Below are 18,024 nucleotides of genomic sequence, written 5' to 3' on the forward strand. Positions count from 1 at the left end.
GATGAGCAGTTAGTCAATCAGGCTACTATAGGACCCTCTAGAAAAAGTGGGACATGCTGGGTTATCTGAGGGGAAACGCCCATTTCCTGGCCGTAGGCCGTGTAGCAGCATTAACTCAGCAATCTGCAACGCCCTTGGGCTAGGTTTGGGCTGGTTTCTCAGCGTGGAAAAAGGTGGCATTCCCCATATTGCATCCTCTTCCTGAGTTAACTCTGCAAAAAGGGAATTAGGCTCCAGAAAAGCATTGAAGTCGCCAGCTATGATAACAAGATGCGAGGGAAGTAAATCAGCCACAAGTGTGTTCAACAAAGATATAGGGCCTGATTACAACTTTGGAGGAGGGTGTTAATCCGTCCTAAATGTGACGGATTTACCACCCACGGTATTACGAGTACATTATATCCTATGGAACTCATAATACAGTGGGCAAGATACCCGTCACATTTGAGACGGATTAATACCCTCCTCCAAAGTTGTAATCAGGCCCATAGTTTCTAAAGTTTTACCAGAGGGACCTGGTCTGTAATAGAGATTGTCACACAAAACCAGGGGACCCAATTTCGGTTTGATTGAAACTGCCAATATATCAGGTGAGTTCACATCGATTTCCTTTACTTCCCCTACCTTGGAAATCTTTAGCCATATAATGAGGCCCCCTACTGCCCTCCCCGCAGGTGACGGGATGGCCTCTTTACAGAATGAAATATACCCTTGTCTATGTACGTTAGTACTAGCCCATGTTTTCTGGAGAAGAAAAATACTGCAAGAAACGATAAGGGAAGCCCAATCCAGATCACCAGTCTTGTTCCGCAAGCCCTCTATATTCCAAGAAATTAAAGAAGGGAAAAAAAGGCCTGAATCTAGGATGGGGATCATTCTCAATCTTATGGCAGGGTGCTAGAAGCAATGTTGCTAAGTCGTCTGATATCCGTAGACTCTCATCCCGAGAGACACCCCTCACAATCGACTCCTGGGAACTGCCATCCATGTTCTTATGTGAGTTTCCACCCTCATGCAATGAGCTACTATTCGGATGGACTATTACATCTTTTAGTCAATCAATATCTGATAAGTCAGAACTAGATGTTTTATTTAGAGATTTCAGCTGCTTGCCCCGAGTCTCGCCCTCCGTCCAGGGAGTGTCCACAAAAGGAGCTGTTGAAATGGGACATGGGGGCTCGACAGAGCCTGTAGTGGTGATACCACTTTCCGAGGTGACAGATACTTCCTTCACTGTGGTCTCCCAAACGGGACAGTTTGTTTGAAGAATTATATTCGATCCATTTCCTGGTGTGTTCCGGGCCTCCAGGGATAACAGGCCTTTGACCAAGTCAGGGGTATCTAATACTAACCCAACAGTGTCCAAATGGCCTGAATTGCCTATATGGCATTTGGCAAAAGTAATGTCTGAATGGATGATAGAGCCACATTTCCTGACATGCCTTAACCAGTGGGTGGCTTGTTTCTTAGTGACAGGCTATCTTCATACATATTTGCTGCTAATTTCGGAACATTGCACATATAGATTGAATGGTCTTTTTTATGGTTGATCCCTGAGGGTTGCCTAGTGTGGGTATTCTGTGGCACTCCTATGCAGGAGGTAGGCTGCGAGGAATGGATGCTGCCACTAGATGCTCCATGGGCTTTTGTGCTTCCCAGTGATGGTCCTATTCTGGTCAGTAGCTTATCAGGCCTTACGCCAGATTCCTTACTCCAATCTTTGACAGTAGGTAGATTTGGGTTGGGTCTTTTCCCATGTGGGGTCTCCCAGCCCTCTTATTGACCTCCAGACGAAGTAAGATGAGAGCCTCAGTCAACATCCATTTTAGGTCCGTTACCTCTTGTTTTAAGTCCATGATTAAGTTAACTACTTCTGCCTCAAAACTACTATACATAGCCTGCTACTGGGTGTTCGAAAAATGGAATCCGGACAACCCTTCTCTGTATTTTGATCAGAATCTCCTAATACAGAAAAGCGATTCGAACAGGTTATGTCATCAAATACTATGGTTCCATCAACAACGCCTGGGTCTGTCATTTTTGCGGGACTTTGTGTTAGACTTTGGCTTATGGCCTGTGAATCGACCGCATCGTCCGTTCCAGTTATCAAATTTAGGGCAGGATCGTGCAGCTAGCTGGATTGGCCCTTTTAGGTGCTCTAGGCTGAAAAAAAGATGTGAGGGGGGCACTGGCTTACCCTTTTGTCGCTCGACTCTCTTTCCCATTTAACATAGACTCCAACTCTTCAACTAAGGTATCAATTTCATAGGTGGCACAGTTGGAAAATCTCTTTAAGTTTTTATGAGATTTAGGGATTTTTAGATGATGTAACTGCCACCACAGGACTCCCTTGTGCTTTGTGCTTTGTGCTTCCCCATTCTATAGTTGGTATCAAGGAACCAAAAGATGTATCCAAAAGCAAGTAGAATGACAAAAGTCTACCTTTGAATCAAGAGATGTGGCCCAGCCCGGCCTCCTCTGGTCTCTGACGGGCTCGGGCGGGACCACCTTTGGCCCGGGTGCAGCCCACGTGCATCCCGCTTTGCGGGACTGGCGAAATACGCTATAAGCGATTGAGGGCCGGGCTCCACCCCCCTTGTGCTGCTGACCTCCTGGGACAGGTAGTCCCCCACCAAAGTGCTTTTAGCCTTCATTGTGGGACCGGTTAAATGCGCTATAAGTGCTTGAGGGCCTGGCACCGCCCCCCTCATGCTGCTGGCCTCCTGGGACAGGTAGTCCCCCACCAAAGTGCTTTTAACCGGTGTTGCGGGACTGGCGAAATGCGCTATAAGTGCTTGAGGGGCTGGCTCCGCCCCCCTCGTGCTGCTGTCCTCCTGGCCTCCTGGGACAGGTAGTCCCCCACCAAAGTGCTTTTAACCCACGTTGCAGGACCGGCAAAATGCGCAATAAGCACTTTAGGGCCTAGCTCCGCCCCCCTCGTGCTGCTGGCCTCCTGGGACAGGTAGTCCTCCACCAAAGTGCTTTTAACTCTAGGCTTGATGCAATTCTGGGTGACCTTTATCTATTCTATCCTAAGGTATAGACTCCCTATTTCAATGCTCTTAGCAATGCCTTTAGGAGGGGTAAAGAAATTCCCTCTACTTGGCTTAGAGAGGTTATTGTACCAATCTATAAAATAGGGAGAAGGAACCCACCCTCCAACTATAGACCAATTAGCTTGCTGAATAATGCCCAAAAAACGTTTGTAGACAGGTACTGGTGAAGTTACAAACTTGGGTTCTTGAAGATGACCAGGCAGGATTTAGGTGCACCACTAATACCCTTGACCAGGTCTTCTGGCTTAAGCTACTATGTTGGAAGTATATTTCCCCGAAGAAATATCATTTGTACATTGCCTTTATAGATCTGCGGTCTGCATTTGACTTAGTTCTAAGGGGTAGGTTCAGGAAGGTACTTGAAGCTTAAGGGGTCCCTGGTGAACTATTATGGATTTTAAGAGCCCTTTAGGCAAACACTTTTGCAAAAGCGAGGTGGAATTTGGGTGGAGATCTAACAGGGAAGATTCTGATCCATCGTGGGTAAAGCAAAGCTGTGTTTTGGCTCCAACAATATTCAGTCTTTATATTAATGGGGCAGTCAAATGGCTCTCCCAATGTGTGAACAATGCCGCTAAGCTAGCTGGAACAGCACTCCGAATATTAATGTTTGCGGAAGACACCTGGCTGATTTCTAGAACCTCTATGTCAGAAATCCCCAAGGTGCCTCCTGCATTATCTGTCAGCATCCCCAGGGTTTAGGGTTAAATCATATCTCTGTTCTTGGATAAACCTTCATGTTTCTAAGTAAACATAATGGGGGTGATTCTAACCCTGGCGGTCGGTGATAAAGCGGCGGCCAACCCGCCAACAGGCCGGCGGTCGAAAAAATGGAATTCTGACCCTGGCGGGAACCGCCAACACAGCCCGCCACATTAACACTCCGACCGCCGCGGCGGTGCAGACAAACAGCGTGGCGGTCACCGCCAACAGGCAGGCGGCAGACAATGTACCGCCCACAGTATCACAACTCACCAATCGGCCACCTTTTCCGGGGCGGGAGCCCCGCCGATAAAAACACGGCGGAAACAGACTACGAACGGGAAAACGCGCACCAAAACACACTCCACGAGGAAGGAGGACAGCATGGAACCCGAATTAAACATCCTACCTGCTCTCGTCTACCTTCTCATCTACCACGAGTACGAACGCCGGCGCAGACGACAACGGTGAGTACTGCACCTACGACACACGGGAGGGGGGAGGAGTGAAGCTTACGGCACACACATATGCGACCCCCACCCCCCCAAACTATGTACACACTAATGCAGAGCAACAATGCACAGTGACACCACCCAAACCCCCCTTAAAAATGCAAAGACAGAATTAAATTGGGACGAAAATTTTATATAAAAAATAGACTCTGATATGGAGCGGTCAACTATGCAAAATATCCATAACAAAATTATACTATATACACTGCCATGGAGAACCGAGGCAATTAGTCCTGTACATCAAAGTTAAATGGAACAGTCCGTGGGCTACAGTGTAGCGACACAAGGGCAAAGCCCACACAGGAGACCTGAGTCCTTTGGAGAGAACACTGCAGGGGCATCTGATGAAAAAACTACAGGAACCTCAGGGGGAAGGGAAGGGGGAGGCACCACAGCCACATGAGTCCACGACGCCAGATCCACGAAGGGGCCACCATGCCCATTGATGTATCCTGGGGAGTGCAAAGCCACAGTCTCTCAAGTCTCTACAGTGGGTGGGTTGCCCACTTTACCATCCTGGGGAGTGCAAAGCCACAGTCTCTCAAGTCTCTACAGTGGGTGGGTTGCCCACTTTACCATCCTGGGGAGTGCAAAGCCACAGTCTCTCAAGTCTCTACAGTGGGTGGGTTGCCCACTGTACCATCCTGGGGAGTGCAAAGCCACAGTCTCTCAAGTCTCTACAGTGGGTGGGTTGCCCACTGTACCATCCTGGGGAGTGCAAAGCTACAGTCTCTCAAGTCTCTACAGTGGGTGGGTTGCCCACTGTACCATCCTGGGGAGTGCAAAGCCACAGTCCATCTGGTGGATGACAGTCTCCACTGCTCAAGGAGGAGGCATGGTGGGCACAGTGAACCATAAACAGTGCTTGACAGGAAGGGCCCAGCGGAGCGGTGCTTGAGACGGCGGGGCCCAGCGGAGCGGTGCTTGAGATGAAGGGCCCAGCGGAGCGGTGCTTGAGATGAAGGGCCCAGCGGAGTGGTGCTTGAGATGAAGGGCCCAGCGGAGCGGTGCTTGAGATGAAGGGCCTAGTGGAGCGGTGCTTGAGACGGCAGGGCCCAGCGGAGCGGTGCTTGCGACGGCGGGGCCCAGCGGAGCGGTGCTTGAGACGGCGGTGCCCAGCGGAGCGGTGCTTGCAACGGCGGGGCCCAGCGGAGCGGTGCTTGAGATGAAGGGACCAGCGGAGCGGTGCTTGAGATGAAGGGCCCAGCGGAGCGGTGCTTGAGATGAAGGGCCCAGCGGAGCGGTGCTTGAGACGGCGGTGCCCAGCGGAGCGGTGCTTGCGACAGCGGGGCCCAGCGGAGCGGTGCTTGAGATGAAGGGCCCAGCGGAGCGGTCCTCTTCTGCACGACGGGCCCTGTTTAGCGGTGCTCTTCTGCACGGCGGGCCCTGTTCAGCGGTGCCTATCTTCACGGCGGGCCCTGTTCAGCGGTACCTATCTTCACGGCGGGGCCCAGCGGAGCGGTCCTCTTCTGCACGGCGGGCCCTGTTCAGCGGTGCTCTTCTGCACGGCGGGCCCTGTTCAGCGGTGCCTATCTTCATGGCGGGCCCTGTTCAGCGGTGCCTATCTTCACGGCGGACCCTGTTCAGCGGTGCCTATCTTCACGGCGGGCCCTGTTCAGCGGTGCTCTTCTGCACGGCGGGCCCTGTTCAGCGGTGCTCTTCTGCACGGCGGGCCCTGTTCAGCGGTGCCTATCTTCACGGCGGGCCTTGTTCAGCGGTGCTCTTCTGCACGGCGGGCCCTGTTCAGCGGTGCTCTTCTGCACGGCGGGCCCTGTTCAGCGGTGCTCTTCTGCACGGCGGGCCCTGTTCAGAGGTGCTCTTCTGCACGGCGGGCCCTGTTCAGCGGTGCTCTTCTGCACGGCGGGCCCTGTTCAGCGGTGCCTATCTTCACGGCGGGGCCCAGCGGAGCGGTCCTCTTCTGCACGGCGGGCCCTGTTCAGCGGTGCTCTTCTGCACGGCGGGCCCTGTTCAGCGGTGCTCTTCTGCATGGCGGGCCCTGTTCAGCGGTGCTCTTCTGCACGGTGGGCCCTGTTCAGCGGTGCTCTTCTGCACGGCGGGCCCTGTTCAGCGGTGCTCTTCTGCACGGCGGGCCCTGTTCAGCAGTGCTCTTCTGCACGGCGGGCCCTGTTCAGCGGTGCACATCCAGTAGGTCAAAGGAGCCAGACCTGGCCTGGACTCCCTGCTCAGTCGCCCTCCGACCGTGATGCTTCTGGACCCTTCGGGGACGGAGTCCTGGGCCCTTTGGTGTCCTCCTTTCCAGCTGGGATGTGGCATGTGGGGCCCACCTGCTCCGCGCTCCTGCTGCCTGACTTTTCCGCCCTGCTGCCCTTACGCTCCTTAGATGAGGCTCTCGGGCCCTTGCCTCCCCTAGATGATGTGGCTGGTGAAGTGGGCAAACTTTGCTCCTTGGGGGCAGCCGTGTCAGTCCTCGCACGGCGGCCCTTGTGTTTCCTGGTCCTCTTGCTGGGGGGGGGCTGGATGTGTCCTTGCTGCTGATTGAGGTGTCACTGCTGGCAAAGGGTGGACTCCAGAACCCATGCACAACAGTGACACCCGAAGCTGGGCTGGTGGTGGCTGTGGTGCTCTTGGGACTCTTTGCAGATGGAGGGGGTAGGTCATCGGAGGGAAAGAGGTCAAGATTAGCCAGGAAAAGTTTTTTAGGGCCAAGGTAAAGGGTAGGAGAAGTGGTGATGGGAGTGGAGGAAGAGGATGAGGTTGTAGGAGAGTCAGGTGTGCTGTCATTGGGTGAAGGTGCTGGTGCTGTAGGCTGTCGTGAGGTGGATGTCTGTTGGGTGGGTGGCTGCCTGCGTTTGTGTGTCTTGGAAGAGGGGGTGACAGACACAGTGGGAGAGGACACAGGGGACGTGTAAATGGCAGTGGGGGTGGTGACTGCACGCGTGCGGACTGTACAGGAGGGTGTGGTGGTGATGGAAGCACTGGCTGATGTTGGTGTGCATGCAGGTGTGAGTGTAGACGTCACAGGGAGGGAGGAGGGAGACGAGGAGGAGGGGCACACAGGGGTGGCAGTGACTGTTGGAATGTCTGCATCTGGGTGTTGGTTGGGTGAGTGTTTGTGGGATCTGTGGTGCTTGTGTCTGGATGAGCTGCCCTTGGGTGTTGAGGTGTGTGCAGGCTGGTCAGATGGTGTGGATGGGATAGGCTGAGGAACAGGAGACAGAGACAGGCTGGAGGCAGTCAGAAGAGGGAGGCTGGAAACAGGGACAATGGCTGCCGTCAGTGCTGAGGCCAGAGCAGTGAACGATTGTTGATGGGCAGGCTGACCCAAATGAATGCCCTCCAGGTAGGCATTGCTCCGATGCACCTCCCTTTCTACCCCCTGGATGGCATTCAAAAGGGTAGTCTGCCCAACAATGAGCGTCCTCACAAGGTCAATGAGCTCCGCACTGAGGGCAGCAGGGGTGACAGGGGCAGGGGCTGAGGTGCCTGGGGCGAAGGAGACGCCCGCCTTCCTGGGCGAGCGGGCACAGAGCGTAGGCTGAGGGGCTGCAGGGAGGGCGGGGCTGGTGCGCTGGGTGGCGGCTGTACCTGTAGAGGCGGGGGGCCCGGATGTTGCCACCACCGCTAGGGAGCACCCATCCGAGGACGTGTCTGTGTCGCTGCTCTCACCACCGGTCCCCGTTGTGGTGCTCCCCTCGCCCTCCAGATCACTGGTGCCCTCAGTGTCTGTTCCTGGGCCCACCGGGGCCTTATGACTTGCAGCTCCCTCGTGCTCCGATGCCAAATCTCCTCCGCCTGATGATGCTAATGCACACATGCACAAGAAGATGAAGAAGAAGGGTGGGGGGAGAAAAAAGAAGACCAGGTTGAGTGCATGCAATGTCAACACCGTTGGCGGAGAGGACAGACACAGGAGCCTCATGCACTAAGCCGCGCATTCGGGGTACACTACTCAGTACTTCTGACTAAGACAACAAGTCAAGAGACGACAAACGCGCACATGTGTGAGGCTGGACCATCAATAGCTGTACTTGTCACCCTACAGAGGTGGGGGCCGGGAGCACAGGGCCATGCCTGAGGGAGAGGACTACACTACAGAAAGCGCCCTGGCCTAATGTCACCCACAACCCTCCTCCCCCACCCAGACGCCTCCACTGCGCAGAAAGATAGCAGAATGTGCTGATACTCACCCCCTTGTGTCTGCTGTGATGCTCTCAAGCGCCCATCCAAATCAGGGTAGGCCACCGCCAGGATCCGGGACATCAGGGGGGTCAGGGTACGACTGGCACCCCTCCTAGGTTGGGAGGCCATCCCCAGCAGTGACTCGGCGGTCTTCCTGGTTCCGCGGCGGATGTCCTCCCACCTCTTGCGGCAGTGGGTGCCCCGTCTGACGTGGACCCCCAGGGCCCGGACTTCCTTGGCGATGGCACGCCAAATCTCGACTTTCTGATGGGCGCTGACCTATGTGACATGTACAGGGTGGGAAGGAAACATTCATCAACTTACTGCATGTTAGATGTGATTGGCCCCCCCTCCCCAACCTTGCCATATGGCACATGCTCTCATCTGTCGTGCGTTGCACTCCTCATTCGCCCCCCACCCCACCAACTTACATCCACCCCACTCCACACAGGCATCGCCCATTCCATGTGCACCCGGTGTACTTACCTGTTGGTCTGGAGGACCGTAGAGTAACGCATACTGGGGGAGGACCCCATCCACGAGCTTCTCCAACTCTTCAGACGTGAAGGCAGGGGCCCTTTCCCCAGTCGCAGCAGCCATTGTCACTTCCAGACCGAGGTCACAGCAGCACTTGCAGTATAGGTCCTCTCCTGTGGATGATCAGGTCTCGAGTGATTAGGCAGATAGAAAATGGCGGTCACGCCCGCGGCGGTGCGTACCGCTACCGCCGGTGCACCTCGTCATTGGCTCCTGAAACCCATAGGCTTCAATGTTAACCAATGCGGCTCCGTGTAGCGGTCTTCGACCGCCTACCGCCACGGTGTGCTCCGCCAGCGCATTGACCTCACATCCCATTGTCCCACTTCACAGGTCAGGCAGCCGCCATTTCAAGGGCCCACATGGCATAATTTCTACTGCGACACACAGGCCTAGGCCTTGCATTGCCACACATACACGCCTTTCAAAACATAGATAACCGTGTGCTATGCAAGCTGTGGTGAACGTACCAGTGATTAGCTTGACTCTGTGCTCCATGTTGTCATTCCTAGGCACCGTCCGCTGGGACTTGCGAGGAGAAGGATGAATCCTCGCGTGTACCGACCGCTGGTGGACCTGTCGACAATGGAAGAACGCCACATCATACTACGATACCGACTTGACCGTGCCACTATCCATGAACTGTGTGCCCAGCTGGAGCCAGCCCTGATGTCCCCCATCCGCCAACCCACAGGAATTCCCCCTCTGGTGCAGGTTCTGTCAGTCCTCCATTTTCAGGCAAGTGGCTCATTCCAGACAACAGTGGCCATGTCATCTGGAATGTCTCAGCCTATGTTTTCAAAAGTTTTGTCTAGAGTGTTGTCTGCCCTGACGAAACACATGCGGAGTTACATTATATTCCCTGAGGAGGTTGATTTGGCCACTGTGAAGGGTGATTTTTATGCCCTTGGACATATTCCCAACATCATTGGTGCCATTGATGGGACCCATGTAGCCTTAGTCCCCCCAAAAGACGATGAGCAGGTGTACAGAAACAGGAAAAGGTACCGTTCTATGAACGTCCAGGTGGTCTGTTTGGCTGACCAGTACATCTCCCATGTGAATGCCATGTTCCCTGGGTCAGTGCATGACGCGTATGTGATGCGTAATAGCAGCATCCCTTATGTGATGGAACAGCTACAGAGACAACGTGTGTGGCTAATAGGTGACTCTGGTTACCCCAACCTGCCTTGGCTATTGACCCCAGTGAGGAATCCCCGGACCAGGGCTGAGGAACGGTACAATGAGGCCCATGGGCGAACTAGGAGGATCATAGAAAGGACCTTTGGCCTCCTGAAGGCCAAGTTTAGGTGCCTGCATATGACAGGGGGATCCCTGATGTGCTCACCAAAGAAGGTGTGCCAGATCATCGTGGCCTGCTGTATGCTTCACAATCTGGCATTGCGATGTCAGGTGCCTTTCCTGCAGGAGGATGGTCCAGATGGTGGTGTTGAAGCAGCTGTGGAGCCTGCGGAGAGTGAAGAGGAGGAAGACTCAGAGGACGACACAGACAACAGGGACAGAGTTATCCAACAGTATTTTCAGTAGCACACAGGTAAGAATCAACAACACCATTTTACTTTTCCTGAAAGCCTCCTGCTTCTCAACTTTGTCTATGACCCGCCAGTTCTTTTAAACTGATGTTTGATTTTCCCTTCCCTTTTCAGTGCTGTATGACCCACTGCGTGACTTCTGCTTGGTTAGCCCATGGACTTATGCTTATTGATCTCGGTATGTGTTCAGCACAAAGTTAACAGAACATAATTGATCGGTAATGTGTTATACATTTGTAAATAATACAGCCTGACTCCTGTTTGATTTCAGTGCATTGAGTGATTTATTTTTTGTGATAGATAATGGTACATGATGTAAACACGGTGATGGGTGGGGGTGGAGTAATGGCCATGGCAGAGACCAGTTCTCAGTCTCACAGGTGCATTGTCCATATGCCTGTGGAAGGATGGAGCAGGGGCAGTTCAAGGTTGGACAGGGTGGCAATGTGGGACAGTGGGATGACTTCAGGGGGTATCTCATGCTGGCGGGGGTCTTGACATCCTACTCTGTCGATTTTTTTGATCTCAGGCTCCTCTTGCGGGGTGGTTGTTCTTCAGCAGGAGGTGGGGTTCTGGTGGCCTGTCGTTGTGGTGGGGCCTCCTGTCCACTAGCGCCGGCGGAGGTGGTAGGCTGTTCCTGGCTAGTGACAGGGGCCCTGTGTGGTGCCACATGGTCCCGCAACGTGTCTTCTATCCGGTTGAGGGCCTGGACTATGCTCCCCATAGCGGTAGAGATGTTGGTGAGTTGATTGGTGAACCCCATGTAGCGTTCCTCCTGCTGTGCCTGGATCTCCTGGAACCTGGCCAGTACCGTCGCCATCGTCTCTTGGGAGTGGTGGTAGGCTGTGTAGGAAAGTACCATCTTGCCTGGCATGTTACCCCCATTTTTCACTGTATATATGTTGTTTTAGTTGTATGTGTCACTGGGACCCTGGTAACCCAGGGCCCCAGTGCTCATAAGTGTGCCTGAATGTGTTACCTGTGTAGTGACTAACTGTCTGACTGAGGCTCTGCTAATCAGAACCTCAGTGGTTATGCTCTCTCATTTCTTTCCAAATTGTCACTAACAGGCTAGTGACCATTTTTACCAATTTACATTGGCTTACTGGAACACCCTTATAATTCCCTAGTATATGGTACTAAGGTACCCAGGGTATTGGTGTTCCAGGAGATCCCTATGGGCTGCAGCATTTCTTTTGCCACCCATAGGGAGCTCTGACAATTCTTACACAGGCCTGCCACTGCAGCCTGAGTGAAATAACGTCCACGTTATTTCACAGCCATTTTACACTGCACTTAAGTAACTTATAAGTCACCTATACGTCTAACCTTTACCTGGTAAAGGTTAGGTGCAAAGTTACTTAGTGTGAGGGCACCCTGGCACTAGCCAAGGTGCCCCCACATTGTTCAGAGCCAATTCCCTGAACTTTGTGAGTGCGGGGACACCATTACACGTGTGCACTACATATAGGTCACTACCTATATGTAGCTTCACAATGGTAACTCCGAATATGGCCATGTAACATGTCTATGATCATGGAATTGCCCCCTCTATGCCATCCTGGCATAGTTGGCACAATCCCATGATCCCAGTGGTCTGTAGCACAGACCCTGGTACTGCCAAACTGCCCTTCCTGGGGTTTCAGTGCAGCTGCTGCCAACCCCTCAGACAGGCATCTGCCCTCCTGGGGTCCAGCCAGGCCTGGCCCAGGATGGCAGAACAAAGAACTTCCTCTGAGAGAGGGTGTGACACCCTCTCCCTTTGGAAAATGGTGTGAAGGCAGGGGAGGAGTAGCCTCCCCCAGCCTCTGGAAATGCTTTGTTGGGCACAGATGTGCCCAATTCTGCATAAGCCAGTCTACACCGGTTCAGGGGACCCCTTAGCCCTGCTCTGGCGCGAAACTGGGCAAAGGAAAGGGGAGTGACCACTCCCCTGACCTGCACCTCCCCTGGGAGGTGTCCAGAGCTCCTCCAGTGTGCTCCAGACCTCTGCCATCTTGGAAACAGAGGTGCTGCTAGCACACTGGACTGCTCTGAGTGGCCAGTGCCACCAGGTGACGTCAGAGACTCCTTGTGATAGGCTCCTTCAGGTGTTGCTAGCCTATCTTCTCTCCTAGGTAGCCAAACCCTCTTTTCTGGCTATTTAAGGTATCTGTCTCTGGGGAAACTTTAGATAACGAATGCAAGAGCTCATCCGAGTTCCTCTGCATCTCTCTCTTCACCTTCTGCCAAGGAATCGACTGCTGAACGCGCTGGAAGCCTGCAAACCTGCAACATAGTAGCAAAGACGACTACTGCAACTCTGTAACGCTGATCCTGCCGCCTTCTCGACTGTTTTCTTGCTTGTGCATGCTGTGGGGGTAGTCTGCCTCCTCTCTGCACCAGAAGCTCCGAAGAAATCTCCTGTGGGTCGACGGAATCTTCCCCCTGCAACTGCAGGCACCAAAAAGCTGCATTACCGGTCCCTTGGGTCTCCTCTCAGCACGACGAGCGAGGTCCCTAGAATCCAGCGACTCTGTCCAAGTGACCCCCACAGTCCAGTGACTCTTCAGTCCAAGTTTGGTGGAGGTAAGTCCTTGCCTCACCTCGCTGGGCTGCATTGCTGGGAACCGCGACTTTTGCAGCTACTCCGGCCCCTGTGCACTTCCGGCGGAAATCCTTTGTGCACAGCCAAGCCTGGGTCCACGGCACTCTAACCTGCATTGCACGACTTTCTAAGTTGGTCTCCGGCGACGTGGGACTCCTTTGTGTAACTTCGGGCGAGCACTGTTTCACGCATCCTTGTAGTGCCTTTTTCTGGCACTTCTCCGGGTGCTACCTGCTGCTGAGAGGGCTCCTTGTCTTGCTCGACGTCCCCTCTCTCTCCTGGTCCAATTTGCGACCTCCTGGTCCCTCCAGGGCCACAGCAGCGTCCAAAAACGCTAACCAAACGATTTGCAGCTAGCAAGGCTTTTTGGCGTTCTTTCGGCGGGAAAACCCATCTACACGACTCTACAAGGCGAGAGGGATCTGTCCTCCAAAGGGGATGTCTCTAGCCCTTTGCGTTCCTGCAGAAACCGCAGCTTCTTCTGTCCAGTGGAAGCTTCTTTGCACCCGCAGCTGGCATTTCCTGGGCATCTGCCCATCTCCGACTTGCTTGTGACTTTTGGACTTGGTCCCCTTGTTCCACAGGTACCCTAGATTGGAAATCCACAGTTGTTGCATTGTTGGTTTGTGTCTTCCCTGCATTATTCCTCTAACACGACTTCTTTGTCCTTAGGGGAACTTTAGTGCACTTTGCACTCACTTTTCAGGGTCTTGGGGAGGGTTATTTTTCTAACTCTCACTATTTTCTAATAGTCCCAGCGACCCTCTACAAGGTCACATAGGTTTGGGGTCCATTCGTGGTTCGCATTCCACTTTTGGAGTATATGGTTTGTGTTGCCCTATCCCTATGTTTCCCCATTGCATCCTATTGTAACTATACATTGTTTGCACTGTTTTCTAAGACTATACTGCATATTTTTGCTATTGTGTATATATATCTTGTGTATATTTCCTGTCCTCTCACTGAGGGTACACTCTAAGATACTTTGGCATATTGTCATAAAAATAAAGTACCTTTATTTTTAGTATAACTGTGTATTGTGTTTTCTTATGATATTGTGCATATGACACTAAGTGGTACTGTAGTAGCTTCACCCGTCTCCTAGTTCAGCCTAAGCTGCTCTGCTAAGCTACCATTATCTATCAGCCTAAGCTGCTAGACACCCTATACACTAATAAGGGATAACTGGGCCTGGTGCAAGGTGCAAGTACCCCTTGGTACTCACTACAAGCCAGTCCAGCCTCCTACATTGGTTGTGCAGTGGTGGGATAAGTGCTTTGAGACTACCTACCACTCTTGTCATTGTACTTTTTATAAGAGAAAAATATACAAAACAAGGTCAGTGTATATACACATAGCCAAAAAGTTTTGCATTTCCTCTTTTCACTCTCTTCTAAGTGCTGAAAAGTACTTCTAAACTTTCAAAAAGTTCTTAAAAGTTTAAAAAGTTTTTTTTCTCTGTCTTTCTAAAAGCTCTGACAAACTTTTTTATCTTTTTCTATCACTTTAACTCTCTCTAAAAATGTCTGGCACAGGCCAAAATGTTGATCTCTCCAAACTTGCATATGATCACCTTAGCTGGAAAGGAGCAAGGAGTCTCTGCATAGAGAGAGGGTTGAGTGTAGGGAAGAATATTTCCTTGGAACTGTTACTTAACATGCTTAGAGAACAAGATAAGGCTATAGGTGCCCCATCTGTTGAAAAAGTACCTAATAGTTCCCAATCTGATTCAGGGACTCCCCCAGGAAAAGATTCAGGAAAGAAACTTCCTAGCCTGCCCATTACTAGACAGTCTAGCATAGTTGGTAATGATGATGAGCCACACCATACAAATAGTGTTGTCTCACATCATAGCAAAAGCATTTATTCTCACCATACTGGTAGTAATGTTTCTGTTAGCCAAGCTGTTAGGGTGGCTTCTGTAAGGGACAGGTCTCCTTCTGTTCATTCCCATCATACCTCTGTATCTAGGAATGTCCCTCCCACCAACCCTGATGACAGAATGTTAGAGAGGGAACTCAATAAGTTGAGGGTGGAACAAACCAGACTGAAGCTTAAAAAGCAACAGCTGGATTTGGATAGACAGTCTTTTGAACTAGAGAAGGAAAGACAGAAGTTGGGTTTAGAAACCCATGGTGGCAGCAGCAGTATTCCCCATAGTCATCCTGCAAAAGAGCATGATTCCAGGAATCTGCACAAGATAGTTCCCCCTTATAAGGAGGGGGATGACATTAACAAGTGGTTTGCTGCACTTGAGAGGGCCTGTGTTGTACAGGATGTCCCTCAAAGGCAGTGGGCTGCTATCCCATGGCTATCATTTAGTGGAAAAGGTAGGGATAGGCTCCTTACTGTGAAAGAAAATGATGCTAATAATTTCCAAGTTCTTAAGAATGCACTCCTGGATGGTTATGGCTTAACCACTGAACAATACAGGATAAAGTTCAGAGAGACCAAAAAGGAGTCTTCACAAGACTGGGTTGATTTCATTGACCATTCAGTAAAGGCCTTGGAGGGGTGGTTACATGGCAGTAAAGTTACTGATTATGACAGCCTGTATAACTTGATCCTGAGAGAGCATATTCTTAATAATTGTGTGTCTGATTTGTTGCACCAGTACTTGGTGGACTCTGATCTGACCTCTCCCCAAGAATTGGGAAAGAAGGCAGACAAATGGGTCAGAACAAGGGTGAACAGAAAAGTTCATATAGGGGGTGACAAAGATGGCAACAAAAAGAAGGATGGTAAGTCTTCTGACAAGGGTGGGGACAAATCTAAAAATGAGTCTTCATCAGGCCCACAAAAACACTCTGGTGGGGGTGGTGGGCCCAAATCCTCTTTTAATCAGAACAAGGAAAAGAAACCATGGTGCTATTTATGAAAAATAAAAGGCCATTGGACAACAGATCCCAGTTGTCTAAAGAAAAGCACCAATGCTCCTACCACTACAACCCCTACTGCTACCCCTAGAGTCCCTACTAATAGCAGTGGTGGTGGGAGCAAACCTACTAATAGCCAATCCAAGGGAGTAGCTGGGCTCACTATTGGTAACTTAGTTGGGGTTGGCCTTGTTAGGGAGGCCACAGAGGCTGTGTTAGTCTCTGAGGGGGCTATTGATTTAGCCACCTTAGTTGCTTGTCCCCTTAATATGGATAAGTACAAGCAGCTACCCCTAATAAATGGTGTTGAGGTTCAGGCCTACAGGGACACTGGTGCCAGTGTGACTATGGTCATAGAGAAACTGGTCCACCCTGAACAACACCTACTTGGTCACCAGTACCAAGTAACCGATGCTCACAACAACACACTTAGCCACCCCATGGCTGTTGTTAATCTCAACTGGGGGGGGGGGGTTACTGGTCCAAAGAAAGTTGTGGTAGCCACAGATTTACCTGTAGACTGTCTACTAGGAAATGATTTGGAGACATCAGCTTGGTCAGATGTGGAGTTGGAGGCCCATGCAGCAATGCTGGGCATCCCAGGGCATATTTTTGCTTTGACAAGGGCTCAGGCCAAAAAGCAAAAAGGACAGGGAAGCTTGGATCCTGGAACAATGGACCAAGTGCTCCCTAAAGCTAGGGCTAGTAGAAGCAAACCACTTCCTACTATCCCTCCCTCTACAGTGGATTCAACTTCTGAGGAAGAAGAATTCCCTCCCTGTGCAGAACCTACACCAGAGGAGCTGGAAGCAGACACTGCTGAGCTTTTGGGTGAAGGGGGGCCTGCCAGAGAGGAACTGAGTGTGGCACAGCAAACCTGTCCCACATTAGAGGGTCTCAGACAGCAAGCTGTCAAACAGGCTAATGGGGATGTCAGTGACTCTCACAGGGTTTACTGGGAGGACAACCTCTTGTACACTGAGCATAGGGATCCTAAACCTGGGGCTGCCAGGAGATTAGTGATTCCTCAGGAGTACAGAAAGTTCCTCCTAACCCTGGCACATGGCATTCCCCTAGCTGGGCATCTAGGACAAATGAAAACTTGGGACAGGCTTGTTCCCCTGTTTCATTGGCCTTGAATGTCTGAGGACACAAAGGAATTTTATAAGTCCTGTGAAACCTGTCAAGCCAGTGGCAAGACAGGTGGCACCCCAAAGGCACCCCTTATCCCACTGCCTGTGGTTGGGGTTCCCTTTGAAAGGGTAGGGGTTGACATAGTTGGCCCCCTTGACCCTCCTACTGCTTCAGGCAATAGGTTTATCTTGGTGGTAGTGGACCATGCCACAAGATATCCTGAAGCTATTCCTTTAAGGACCACTACAGCACCTGCAGTGGCAAAGGCCCTCCTGGGAATATTTTCCAGGGTGGGCTTCCCAAAGGAAGTAGTATCAGACAGGGGAAGCAATTTCATGTCTGCATACTTAAAGGCCATGTGGAAGGAGTGTGGTGTAACGTACAAGTTCACAACACCCTATCATCCACAAACAAATGGACTGGTGGAGAGATTTAATAAAACTCTCAAAGGCATGATTATGGGTCTCCCTGAAAAACTCCGCAGGAGATGGGATATCCTTCTACCATGCCTCCTTTTTGCCTACAGGGAGGTACCCCAGAAAGGAGTGGGCTTCAGCCCCTTTGAACTTCTTTTTGGACACCCTGTTAGGGGTCCACTCACACTTGTAAAGGAGGGTTGGGAACAACCTTTAAAAGCTCCTAAGCAGGAAATTGTGGATTATGTACTTGGCCTCAGATCAAGGATGGCTGAGTACATGAAAAAGGCCAGTAAAAACCTTCAGGCCAGCCAAGAGCTCCAGAAGCAATGGCATGATCAGAAGGCTGTTTTGGTTCAGTACCAACCAGGGCAGAAAGTGTGGGTCTTGGAGCCTGTGGCCCCAAGAGCACTCCAAGATAAATGGAGTGGACCCCACACAATTGTTGAAAAGAAGGGAGAAGTCACCTATTTAGTTGACTTAGGCACTGCCAGGAGTCCCCTTAGGGTGC

Source organism: Pleurodeles waltl, chromosome 3_1 (genome assembly GCF_031143425.1).
Source record: "Pleurodeles waltl isolate 20211129_DDA chromosome 3_1, aPleWal1.hap1.20221129, whole genome shotgun sequence".
Lineage (NCBI taxonomy): Eukaryota > Metazoa > Chordata > Amphibia > Caudata > Salamandridae > Pleurodeles > Pleurodeles waltl.